Genomic DNA, 13,022 nt, shown 5'->3' with positions numbered 1-13,022 from the left:
TTTTTTTAATTCATACCAGATTTTCATTTGTTATTGAGTTCTCCAAATCCAAAGGAATAACTGGGCTGTGTCCACCACCCCTCCGTTCGCCGGCTGCATGTATCAGGCAATTATCTATTTGACCTTTCCAGATGTTGGCGTGCTCACCTGTAAGATGGTAATACCCCCTGTTCTGCCATGGTGGCCAGCGTGAGGGTCACCTCTGAGGGGGTGACTCGAGGGCTTAGCACAGTGCCAGATGGAGGAGGTGCTCTGGAAATGTCCCTGCTGTGACTAGGAAGGTTTACCCCAGTTACACACAGAGAAGGACAACACGGACCCAGCACCCGCTGTCCCCAAGGCGTGGTGGCTGATCCTCGGCTGCTCTGCATGTTCTGCATCCCCGGCTGCCGTCCTCCACAGCGTCTGTCCGTGCTCTCACACAGGGAGAGCCGCGTCCCTTGTCAAGTTCCATGTCACCTAACTTATGCGGCTGCTTCCCCAGGAGAGCGAGCTCAGGACTCAGCCCGTCTTCCCACAGCACTGTGGAGGAGAAACTGTGCTACAGGGCACGGCACTGAGTCACCTCTCTGCCCTGAAGACGGCCAGCCGGGGCACGGGGCTAGGGGAAGGCAGCAGCAAGCCAGTCCTGGGAAGTGAGGCTCTGCTTGACCACTCCCCTCTAGAGCAACCCTGTCCTGAAACCCACCCCTCCCTGTGGATGTCTCAGGTTCCAGAACCAACAAACGGCTCGATGTTCTAGCAATTCTCGTTACCATCTAGGAGAGGTCCACTCAGCCAATCGAAGAACAGGACACAGAGACAGCAAGCAAGCAGCAGATTTACTGCAGATGAAACAGAGACAGACTTCTCCAAAGAGAAGAGCCCAGAGCTAGGAATCAAGTGGGATTCTGTGTTGGAATTTTCTCCTTTCCTACCTCCTCCCTGTCCATGGTCTTCTCACTATGACTGATCGGTGGCCCCTCTGTCCACACAGCTGTCCTGGTTTTTCTATTGGACCCCCGGCTTAGGAGCACAAGCATGGGAGTGTCTGTCTGACTGGGTCCCCACCTGTGTCAACGGGCACTTTCGTCAAGCAGGAAGTTGACCTCACTGGAAGACCCTCTCACGCTCCTTGTGCTGACCCTGTCCTGTCCTCCTCACTCGCCATCTTGCCCTGGCCACCCAAGCCCTCCTGCATCTCCCCCATGCTGAGTTGGATTTTCCCTTTATATTACAGCCTGAAGCATCCAGATACCAATCAGATAACTTACCCCATCAGATCGCCATGACAACCCTGCTTTAAGACGCGTCTTCAATGCATTTCGCCTGTGGAGGAACATGCGGAGACCATGGCTGGCCCACTTTGGGGCTACTTAGGGACCCCTTTTTTTAGTAGAGTGGATTGGGGGGGCGGGTCACAGGTCTGTGTTCCTGCCTTGATCTAGGGGCTCTGTTTCCTCCTCTATAAAATGGATATAGTTGTTTAAAAAGAATTGAAGGGCAGGACACAGAGTCAGCAAGCAAGCGGCAGATTTACTGCAGAAGCCATAGAGGCAGACTTCTGTTCTCTGGAGCTCAACACGGGAGCTCAATCAACTTCTTGGCAGGAAGCAGCATTTACGGTTCCTACACCAGGGTTAGTCCTCGTGAAAGTTGTAGGTTGCTGGCCCTATCAGCCCAGCTCAGCTTATTCTTTGATGCAGGCGAACGCCCTGGTTTCTGGCTTATACTGATATTTTGCTGAGCAAACCCATCTTTTATGGCCAGTAAAGATCTGGTGTGGTTTGGACGTGAGGGGTCCCCAACGGCTCCTGTGTTCATGCAGGAATGTTCAGACGAGCGATGAATGCACTGGGAGAGCTGGAACCTGCTAAGTCCATCCTCGTTGGAATGGACCGATGGGGTGGTAACTTTAGAAAGGTGGGGTGAGGGTGGCTGGAGGAGGGGGGCCACTGGGGGCTGCCCAGAAGGGGTCATCTTCCCCTCTGGCTTCCCGGCTGCACCCGGGTGAGCAGTGCCCCCCCACACGCACACACACCAACCATATCCTTTTGCCATGATGCTGCTTCCCCTGGGGCCCAGAGCCATGGACTCAGCCAACCGTGGACTAACCCTCTAAATTCGTAAGGCAGAATAAGATTTCTCTACATTGTTCTTGTCGGGCATTTTGGTCACAATGGTGCAAAACGGACGAACACAGAAATTGGTACTAAGAAGTGGAGTCCCTACTGTGACTAACCTGCCCATGTGGTTCAGAAGCCTTTGGAGCTGATTTGTGAAAGGGATTTGAAAAAAAAAAATCGTGGATACAGGCTGGTGAAGTCTGAGAACATTGTAAGTAGAGTCTAATGGGTAATTCTGGGGGGAGCTCAGAAGACCAGAAGGCGGACAGTAAAGACTGTGCTCCTGCAGTTTCAGCGGGAAGGAGGCCTCTGTTGGGAATTGGGCTAGAGGCCCTTCATGTTCTATTTTAGCAAAGAGCTTGTCTAAAATTTTGTCAGCATCCTGAGATGTTATGTGAGGCTGAATTTAAAGGTGATGCAGTAGTTCGTCCGGGGGAAGAAATTCCAAGGCAGCCCAGCATTAAGTCACGGGGTGTGGATTTTGTGGACACCTTTTAGCCAGGTTCACCGTGAGGATCAGGAACAGAGTGAAGAGCTGACAGATTTTAAAAACGTGGCAGTTTGGCCAGTCAAAGTCTCTGTACAATTAGGGCCAAGGAAGCTGTGGTAGTGAAAGAGCTTGTAGCCACTAAAGAGATACTAAGTACTTTGCACAGAGACAATTAAAAAACAAAACGACTGGAGGGCATCTCTGGAGTTTGTGTGATCACACCCACTTCAGACTCAAGGACGCATTTTGCATTGTGAGATGAACAGGGGTTTTCGGGGGACCAGGGGTGAATTGCTCTGATTTGGGTATGAGGAGTCCCTCAAAGCTCCTGAGTTAACGTAGGCATGTTCAGAGGTGAAGCGGTTGGACTGCGAGAGCGTAACCCACTCAGTCCATTCCAGCTTGAATGGACTGACGGGGAGTAACTGTAGGCAGGTGGGGGGTGATCGGAGGGTGGGTCACTGGAGGCTGCCCTGGAACGGTTCATCTTCCCTCTGGCCACTTCTTCCACTACGGGGTGGGCTGGGCTCCTCCTCCATGTCCTTCCGCCATATTGTTCTGCCTCACGTTGGGTCCAGAGCAAGGGACTTTGCCGACCATTGACTAAACCTCTACCTCCATAAATGCATGAGCCAAAATAAACTTTCCCTCCTCTAAGTTGTTCTCATCAAGGATTTTGGTCTCAGTGATGCAAACCTGAACGCAAGATCCAAAGTCAAACCTGGCCCCTGACTCCACGGGTCATAAATGGGGACTGAGCCCACTCTCAAGCAGCTGACCTGCTTCTCGCACCCACCCTCGAATGCCCACCCCAGGGCCCCCATCTTCTTGGGTCCCCTTGCCCTGCGCCTTTTCCATGGTGGATTGGTAGATTTCCCTATGTCGTCTTCGCCTCCCAAATGTATATTTTGTACTTCCTGCCTTGGGGGATTAGAAAGATAAACATGTGTCACCATGCAATTTTCTCTTGTTGGGCATCACTTGGAGGTAAAAGTCCCTGTGGTTATCGAGGGTAATGGAAGTGAAAGGCGGTGTATAATTCAGACAAGAGGCTGAGAATTTGTCCTCACCACGGATATACCGGGATGATTTGCCTAAATGATCTAGAGTTGACTTCCTCAAATAGATTAATCTCGACCACGGCGTGTGCTCCTCTTTGTGCTGTTTATATTAGGATGGAGTGCTTGTTTGACAGGGCCCTGGCTTAACAGGCACCGTAGAAAGGAAACCCGTGAAATAGATTTATCCCTGTTGTTGGAGGAATGTGGGCTCTATTGTGCACACTTTGCCTCTGGCTATAGAGAAAACCATTTATCCTCAAGTCTTCTCCTTGCTTTTCCTGTGCCTCGAGGACCAAGATTAACGGATGCTTTAACAGCCTCGTTCTGGGCTGTATTTATGAAGAGCAGCTCTTCTCACGCAAATAACTTCTAATATTTTTTTTTAAGTCGAAGCATCTTTCATAAAGATGGGATGGTAAGACCTTCAGTCATAAAAGCTGAGATATTATCTCACATTAACCACTTGAAAGGCATTTGAGGGTATTTATTTTTCAGGAAAGGAAACACCAGTTGAGGATCGGAAAAAAGGGGGATTTTTGACGTCACCATGACTTGACTTGAACTGGTCGGGTGTCAAGGGAGGTAGGTCAGACTAGGTCAGACTCTGGGTGACTCTCCAAGCAGTGGGGTGACAGGGCATGTGGCTTGTTTTCTTTCCCGCTGATCAAAGGCCTTTAAAATACACTCAAGGCCGGTGGTGCTGTCTGTCCATCCCGCAGACTACGTATGTACAACCTGTTTACACGGCCTTGCTCAACGTCAACTGTCGGGTTCCAAGGAAGGAGGGTAATTCAGGTTCAAGGACAGCGCTTTAGAAATGCTTTCCTTTCTGAAAGAAAACCCAAGCGTCTCTCTGTTTACGAAATGCTTGCATTTCAAAAGTAATTTTTCTCTGCTGCTGGATTTAAAAAAAAAAAAAACATACTCCACATCTGGTACTACTTACAGAATAGGTCTGATTGTTTTTTTGCAAATTGAACAATTAATTCAGGCAAACAACCCAAGATTTAATTCAATTTAAAATTGAAAAGGGTGGACGGCCACACTGGCTGCAATCCTAGGCTGGTGGACTTTGAGGCTCCGGTAATTAGTTTTAGACAATATTGTGACCCAAGCAAGTCCACGCTGGGAAGAAGCCCAAGTGTGTTTGGTACCAGTGCCCGGCCTGCTTTTATAAAGCGCTTCCCCAGAGTGCCAGTGAGGTGACAGAAAATGACCAGAAACCACGGGCAGAGATTTGGAGGACCCCGTGGCCTTCCGCATGGGGATCCAGCACACGGCCCAAGGGAGTTTGACCAACGCTTTGCATCCGGCTCTTGAGAAGCAACGCTGGACATTTCGCCAGCTGCCCAAGGCCAGAGAGAGCTGGCAACGTGACCTGAGACTGCGAGGGGCGTGGGGGAGGCAGGAGCACCCACCTGTACTCGGGGGGGGGGGCAAGAAGAGGCACAGGAGAAAGCCCCAGTCCAACTGCAGATGGCCTCAAAGACACGGTCACGCGTCATGAAGCCTGACACAGGGAACAGAATTAGAAAAGGCGGTGAGGTCATTGCTTTTCCGAAAGATTCCGTCACTTGGGGAAAGAACTGCGGAGTGTGGAACCCAGGGGGTTCTAGAACCCTCTCTCCTTCCTCTATGGCTTAACAGGTCGGCTCGCTTCAGGCAACCCCAGGTTTCCTCCTTTGGGCGTTGGGTCTCCCTCCCCCTCTTTATCCCTCCTCCCTCCCTCCCTCCCTCCCTCCCTCTCTTCCTTCCTCCTTGCCTTCCCTCCTCCCTTTCATTTTCCCTTTTTTTCTTTTATAAAATAAGTTGTGCATGCCTCTCTGCAGTTGCTGCACAGGGATAAATCCAAAATAAAGCATCCTCATTAATGCATCCTGGTTAATGCAACGTGGTTAATGCAACCTGGTTAGTGCATCCTGGTTAATGCAACCTGGTTAATGCAACCTGGTTAATGCATCCCGGTTAATGCAACCTGATTAATGCAACCTGGTTAGTGCATCCTAGTTAATGCATCCTGGTTAATGCAACCTGATTAATGCAACCTGGTTAATGCAACGTGGTTGGTGTAACCTGATTAATGCAACCTGGTTAATGCATCCTGGTTAATGCAACCTGGTTAGTGCATCCTGGTTAATGCAACCTGGTTAGTGCATCCTGGTTAGTGCATCCTGGTTAATGCAACCTGGTTAGTGCATCCTGGTTAATGCATCCTGGTTAATGCAACCTGGTTAGTGCATCCTGGTTAATGAAACCTGGTTAATGCATGGATGTGCGTTAAACCTACCAAGGTAAGATCAGCCTGGGCAATATGGACGGGACCTGTCACAACACCACCCCATTCCCACCTCCATTTTCAGGGCTCCTTGCCCAGGCAAGTCCCGCCCAGCCGTTGAGCTCCAAGTCAAACAACCTTCCCACACACTTCCTGCCTCATCCTGGCAGACCTCGGGGGGTGACCCCCTCCACCGAGCACCCGGGTCCCCTACAGACAGTTCCTGTACACCACTTCTCAGGGATATTTTTTCCTCCCAACCTGTTTTTGTTTGTTTGTTTAACATATACTTGTTAAGTAACAGTGAACTAATGCTGGGTTAGGTTTTGCATCACCAGGACCAATGTACCCAAGAACAACCACCTAGAGGGGGAAAGTTTACGTGGGGCTCCCAGTTTTGGAGATCTCAGTCCACAGACTCCACAGCTGTGGGCCGAGGCGGGGCCCATCATGGTGCAAGGGCTCAGTGGAGGGAGGCTGCTCAGCTCATGGAGGGTCAGGAAGCCAAGAGGGCCAGGGCCACAGGGAAGCTGCACCTTTCCAAGGTGTCCCCAGTGACCCCCTTTTTGTAGTCACGCCCATCTGCCTACAGTTACCCCCCAGGGGGTCCATTCAGACTCGGAGGGACTGATGGGGTCACAGCTCTCACCGTCCAGTCATGGTACTTCTGAATATTTCTGCATCGACACGGAGTTTTGGGGGACACCTCACCTCCGCACCATAACAAATGCAGAGGAAAAAAATCCCCAAATGGCCCAAGACCCCTTCGCCTGTGCGCCAATCCCCCTTCCACCCAGAAGCCATGACGTCAGAGCTGTGGGCCCCGCTTCCCGAGCCTCCTTCTAGGGGAGACACACATGGCCACGCACCTGCAGACGAGTCCTTTACCCGGGCCTGTGATGTCACACTGCAGGTGCACCTCAACACCATGCTTATCTCTGATCATGCCATACTCCATGTCCCCACCGACTCGTGTCCTCTTGTATCTGCTGATGGCCTTCCTAGGGGCATGACCTGGTGCCTCACTGTGGCTTTGATCTGCCTGCGTTTCCCTGGTGACTCGTGCCCGTGGGCACCTTCTCGTGGGCTCACTAGGCCCCGGTATGTCTTCTCGGAACTCTCTGCCCGTTTTTAAGCTGGTGATTTGTATTGTTATTATCGGGATATGATCGTGCCTTCCACTTTGTGAAAAGAAGTCCCTCGTCAGGTGTGCAGTTTGCAAAGATCCTCTTTGACTTTGTGGGTCGTTTCTTGGCTTTCTTGATGGCGGAGGTTGAAGAGCCATGGTACCTCATTGTCATTGAGTCCAGTTCACTGTGTGTTTCTTTCATAGAGCGGCACATTCGAGACCTTTGGCTGGAGACAGACGACAGTGAGTCAGGGTTGGACCTGAGCTATCTCGATATTTGGGATAAATGTTGCTTTTTGCTGTTGGGGCGAAGGGTTCTTGTAATCCTTGCTCAAAGGCCGTTGGGCCTGGGTTTCACTAAGCAAAAATTAAAAAGGACAGACCGAGGAGCCACCTGACCACCTGGCCCTTCCTGTCCCCTGCGCGGCTTAGAGGAAAAGGCCTATGTCCAGGGGCTGGCTCCTTGGGAAACACCAGGACCCGGTGATTTCCCCACGCTGTTTCCTCTTCACCCCTGTTCCCGCCCGCCCACGGACGCTAATTTGGTTTCAATCTGCTCTTCTGTCATTTATCTTTGAGAAAGAGGCAATTTGGGGACGCAGCGCAGTCTATTTATTTATCCGATGTCTCTGGACTGAGTGTGAAAGCCAAGAAGACCAATTAGCGACGTCATGAATCAGGTTCGATTGACACTTCACTTGTAGGGGAAGTCGTTTGTTAGTTTAAGACCATATGAGTTAATTACCGGCCTTGGTTCTTCAGACCGTCGGCCGAGCCTGGGTGTTTTCACTCTAAACAGAGCATGAAATCAACACACTGCACTCGCATGTGGCTTCAATTTACCAGGGACCTCGGCTGGAGTCAACGGTGCAGCTCGGCGGCAGAACCCAAGCTCGGTGCTCTCGGGTCTGCTTGCTAATTGTTCTTCTTTCCCTCCCTCCCCCTTGTCCCCAAACCAAGCAAGGTCAAGGGCCCGTAGAGGGACAGTCTGGGACGCTTGTGACCCACAGCCCAGGCCCACACACACTCCTGGCCAAGGTGACGTCAGCCACTACATTGAAGTCTCCACTTCTCTTTCCCCGCGTTGTGTTTGGAGAGACAGCAGAGTCGAACTTGTGTGGGTGACGGTGACCCGTCCACCTCGGGTCAGCTGGGTCTGTCTGAGAGTGGAACTCGGAAGGCCTGGAAAGGGGGGGCCGGCTCTTGGGGATCCTGGTGACACTTCTGGAAACTCAAAGACGGAAGCCACATGGAGCCAGGAACAGAACTACAAAGCCAGGCGGGAGCTCTGGAAAGGCAGCCGCCGGCCCTGCCCCGATCCTCTCTGTGTCTCCTGGTGCGGGGGTCTCTGCATGCATGCACCCTGTCTCTCGGTCTCTGGGTCTCTGTGATGCACGCTCACCTCCTGTGTCTGTTCTGTCTCCAGGTACCCCCTCTCTCTCTGCCACGTACACACCGACTCACTCTTTCCACCGCTGTCTCTGAGTGCACGGGATTCTCGCTTCCTGTCACCCACAGTCTCTCTCTCTGTCACGTGCTGTGTGTGTCTCTCTACATGTCCCTCTCTGAGTCTCTCCCCTGTCCCCTTTCTCCAGCCTCCTTCCCACTTTGCTCCTGCAGAGCATCACGGCGGCCCTGTGACCCCACTGAACAGGGTGGGCAGCAAGGGCTCAGCAGGGTCCTACCTCCCGCCGCCCCGAGCTCTCCACGGCCCTTGTCTACCTGCTGCACTGGATGGTCAGCGTCCCCTGCCCTGCCTCTCTCCAGCTGTGAGCGCTCTGGATGGGAAACGGCTTAGTTCACCATGATCACTGGTGCAAGGAAGAAGCTCAAGAAATGTTTTCAGGAGCCGGTCGCCGTGGCGATGCCTGTCATCCCAGCAGCTCGGGAGGCTGAGGCAGGAGGATCGTGAGTTCAAAGCCAGCCTCAGCCAAAGTGAGGCGCTAAGCAACTCAGTGAGACCCTGTCTCTCAGTAAAGTACAAAATAGGGCTGGGGAGGTGGCTCAGTGATCGAGTGCCCCTGAGTTCCATCCCTGGTACCAAAAAAAGAGAGAAACATTTGCCAGAGTCAATAAACTGGGGCCGCCCCCTGGTCAGGTGAGAAAGACTTTGAATCTCTCTGCCACACACACTGCCTGTCCCATCAAAACCAAAAGCCCCACGTGGTGGGAACGGATGCTGGGGACACAGTCCACCAGGCTTTGGCACAGGAGGGGTGGGTGGACGGGGCAGCACGGTGGGTCCCAGCTCTGGGTCCCTGGACGGCAGTGGGTTCTGAGGATCCACTCATCAGGAAGCCCTGAGCCAGCCAGCGCTGCTCCCGGCCTGGGGTTGCTTGGCGCCTGACCTGTGGCCTCCCCAGCGGTTTCCTGTCAGCTTCCCCATTGATTCTGAATTTTATTATCGGCTTTCAGAGCGCGCCAGGACCCGGGGCTCTCCTCCACATCGATCTGCTTGTTCCTGGCTGAGAGGCTCGCCTTCCCATCTTCATCTGCTGCCTGGTGACCGGCCCCCTGTCTTGTACTTGGAGCTCGCTGGCGTGTTCTGGGTCAGGTCATTTCCTCGGACATCTGTGACGCGGAGTCAACCCGAGCTCAGTTGGAGGCTGCGTATTCCCCGGAGCACGTGGCCCGAGCTGAGCTGTGCCTACTGCACACTGGCCGTGTGTGACCTCACTTCATCGTCCCCAGGACCCGGGTGCATGGATGATTCATCACCGGATCACCAACAGGGAAACTGAGGCTCAGAAAGGCGCAGCTGCTCAGCGGCCCTAGAGGATTGGCCTCAGCTCTACAACAGAGCTGCAGAAGCTCCGCAGCTGCTGGGTAGTCTCAGCACCAGCCTGAGGCACACACATCTCAGGCCACACACAGCTCGTCCCCACGCCCACGCTGCTCTGAGCCACGCTGGACAAGACAAGTCCATGGATCACACACTGAGCTATCTCGACAGCGTGAGATAGTGATGAGGTTTCTAATGGCTGCGGGTGAGCTCAGGAGCAGAGCCAGCATGACCTGGGTGTCATCCCAGCAATGCAAAAAAAAAAAAAAAAAAAAAAATTATTTTTAAAAACGTTCTTATAAGCTCAGTTCTGTACTGCACCTGGCTACCCACTGAACCCCCAATTCTCAGCTCACACTCTAGTGGCCCTCGTCCGGGGACACTGCTTTTTCCCAGTATACTCTCCCCACTCCATTTTGTCCCCATCGTCACCCAGGGAGTGAGGCTGGAGCCACAAGCTCAGCGTCCCCTCTTGGACCACTAGGGAGGTCTGTCCTGACACCAGGGTTTCCAAGGCCCTGGCCGGCTCGCTGGCTCCTGTCTCCCACGGCCCAGGGCTCGGCAGAACTTTCTGGCAGGTTTCTGCCCTCTGTCCCCCCTGGCGCTCTTGTTCCTTCTCAGCTCTTCCTCCTCCTCCTCCCCCCTCTCCTCCCCCTTCCCGTGCTGCGGCCGTCCACACCTTCCTTCAGCAGCTGTGTCTGTCAGTCTTGGTGTCTCGGGGAAGGATAGGGAGTGGACGTTCCGTGGCATGACTCATCTTGACACTGGTACCTGCATGTGTGGGCAGCAGGACCTAGCCCCATGGCCAGCTCCCTGAGGGCACTGTGGATCAACCTGACAGTGTGACAGGGAGGCCCACGTCCCCCTCAGTGCAGTGACCACAGGAGGGCCCTTGCCAGCAGAGGCGCACCTTCATCCCAGGGACCCTGGCCATCAGGCTGCACAATCGCCTGGCTCTCCCTGTGCCTGCTGGGACTCAGAGCCAAGGACCAGGTGTGTGCTGCCCAGGTGGGCATAGGGGCAGGGGCCAGGGCCACTCACACCCAGCGTGTCAGTGTCCTCATTGCCACCACCCCTTTGCTAGTAAGTAACCTTCCAACATAATTCAGCCCGGTAAGGGCTGACTCTGTGGGTCAACTTGATGGGGCCACGGCACCCAGGTATTTGGTCAAGCATTATTGTGGAGGTTTCTGTGATGGTGATTTGGGGATAGGACTAACATTTAAATAATCAGTGGACTTTTGAGTCCAGCAGATTGTAGTCCATGACATGGGTGGGTCTTGTCCAACTAGTCGAAGATCTGAATGGAGCAAAGAGGAACCACCCTGAGCAAGGAAGAATTCTGCCGGCAGACTGCCTTGGCACTCCAACTACAGCCCTTCCCTTGGTCTCCAGCCTGCAGGCCTACCCAGAAAATTTTGGCCTTGAACTTCCACAATTACATGCGTCTACCTACTTAAACCCTGTCGATTCTTTCTCTGGGAAACTCTCATACGGTGGGGAAGAGCATGAATTCTGGAATCATAATACTGAGAGTCGATTCCTTTTTCTCCCATGTTCCTGGCTGGGTGCCTTTGAGCATATTGACTTCTCAAAGTCTCAGTTCCCCCCTCTGTAGGCCAGGCATGATTGTAGTGCCTGCTCTTGGGGTGCCAAGGGGATTCAGTTGAACAGCGGACGTGGCTTATGTGAGAGGTACAGGCCCCGGGCTCCTGGAATTACCCAAGCCCTCCCAGCTGGACCCGTGCAGTTCCTCTCTCTTGCCGTAGTTAACAGGATTCCCAAGGTGGCACCCTACCCAGTCCAAGTGGTTGACAGAATGGATTTAGAAAGATTTATGTACCTGGAAATGGAGAATCTCTTTCCCCACAGAAAGGCTAACCTGTCTCCAGATTACCCGCCCCCCAACAAAGCGCCACATTGGCTGGGAGCTTGGAAGCTCTGCATCTCCATTTGCATTAAACACACTCAGGCCATTAACAATTACCAAACCTTCTGAAAAATCAACCCAGGGGTGGAAAGTTAGCCCTCCTGGCTACAGAGCTGTCTCTCCACTTTACCTCCCTGGCGTTCCAGAGCTAATAAGAGCTTAAGAAAAACGGCATTAGGAAGCCGCCGTACAATAAGGTAGCTCAAATTATACAACTTATCTCTCTGGGTGGCTTGCTTAGGAAGCCACATATGAGTTTCTAATTAAAGGAGTATTAGAAGAACACATCCATAAATTTCAGAGCCAGGCTTAATTTTCTTGTTTGAAAACTGCCAAGGAAGAGAGTAGATTGCAAATATGTGAAATATGAGAAAATGAGACTTAATGAATTCTGAGTTTATTCACTGAAGTACTTAACTATCCAAGCCATCAAGTGAGGATAATAAATTTGAGTGTGTCATAAGCCTGGGCCACTTTAATTCACATTTGTAAAATGAGCTATAAATAAAGGGCCCGATTCAGTGCTTAATTTTTAGAGATGTATTAACTCATAATGCCTGTGCCTGCAAGATGCCCAGCGCTGGAGGGAAATGGAAAGGTCTTTGGCTGGAGATGACCCAGACACTTGGAGCCACATGAGGACCCGCCTTGCCACAGGGCTCAGCACAGGGCTTCATATAGCCACCGCCTGCATTTGGAACCAGAGTTTTGACTGAAACTCGATTCCATTTCTGCTGGCAGGTGAGACCAGAGTTTCTTTGTTTCTGCTGGTGGATGGGGGCTACATAGGCAGCCAGGAAGTGTTGGCGCTCTCAAGCATAGGCTAGGCAGCACCCCAAGGTTCACCTTTAATTTCTTCTTTACTGGTTCTCATACCAAATTTGAAAAATAAAATCCACAGACCAGAATAAGCAGGGAAATTATTGAAAAAGAGAAATCAGGAACAAAACCCTGCAACACAGCAAGACACCGACCAAAACACACCTTCTCCCACAGAAAATCCGAGACTCAAGGTTGATATAGCACTTGAGTCACTGCTATCCATCCAAACTTATGCTAATTAGGGTTTGAAAAATGTACCAATGCTATTGCTCCAAACTTATGCTAATTAGGGTTTGAAAAAAGAACCAATGCTATTGCTCCAAACTTATGCTAATTAGGGTTTGAAAAAAGAACCAATGCTATTGCTCCAAGCTTATGCTAATTAGAGCTGGAAACGGTCTAACGCTATTGGTCGGTCAGCTGTCGAG

The 13,022-nt window shown here is 52.0% G+C and overlaps 1 long non-coding RNA gene across 1 annotated transcript; it reads left to right on the top strand.

The window, feature by feature from the left end:
* The first annotated feature begins 291 nt into the window (after positions 1-291).
* On the top strand, positions 292-11,303 carry LOC125611729. Its single transcript, XR_007341940.1, has 2 exons — positions 292-8,968; positions 9,476-11,303. It is a non-coding gene; the product is annotated as an uncharacterized LOC125611729 (long non-coding RNA).
* Positions 11,304-13,022: the final 1,719 nt, after the last annotated feature.

Source organism: Marmota marmota, unplaced genomic scaffold (genome assembly GCF_001458135.2).
Source record: "Marmota marmota marmota unplaced genomic scaffold, marMar, whole genome shotgun sequence".
Classification (NCBI taxonomy): domain Eukaryota; kingdom Metazoa; phylum Chordata; class Mammalia; order Rodentia; family Sciuridae; genus Marmota; species Marmota marmota.
The sequence above is the reverse complement of the archived record's forward strand: the minus strand, read 5'-3'. Positions and strand labels throughout refer to the sequence as shown.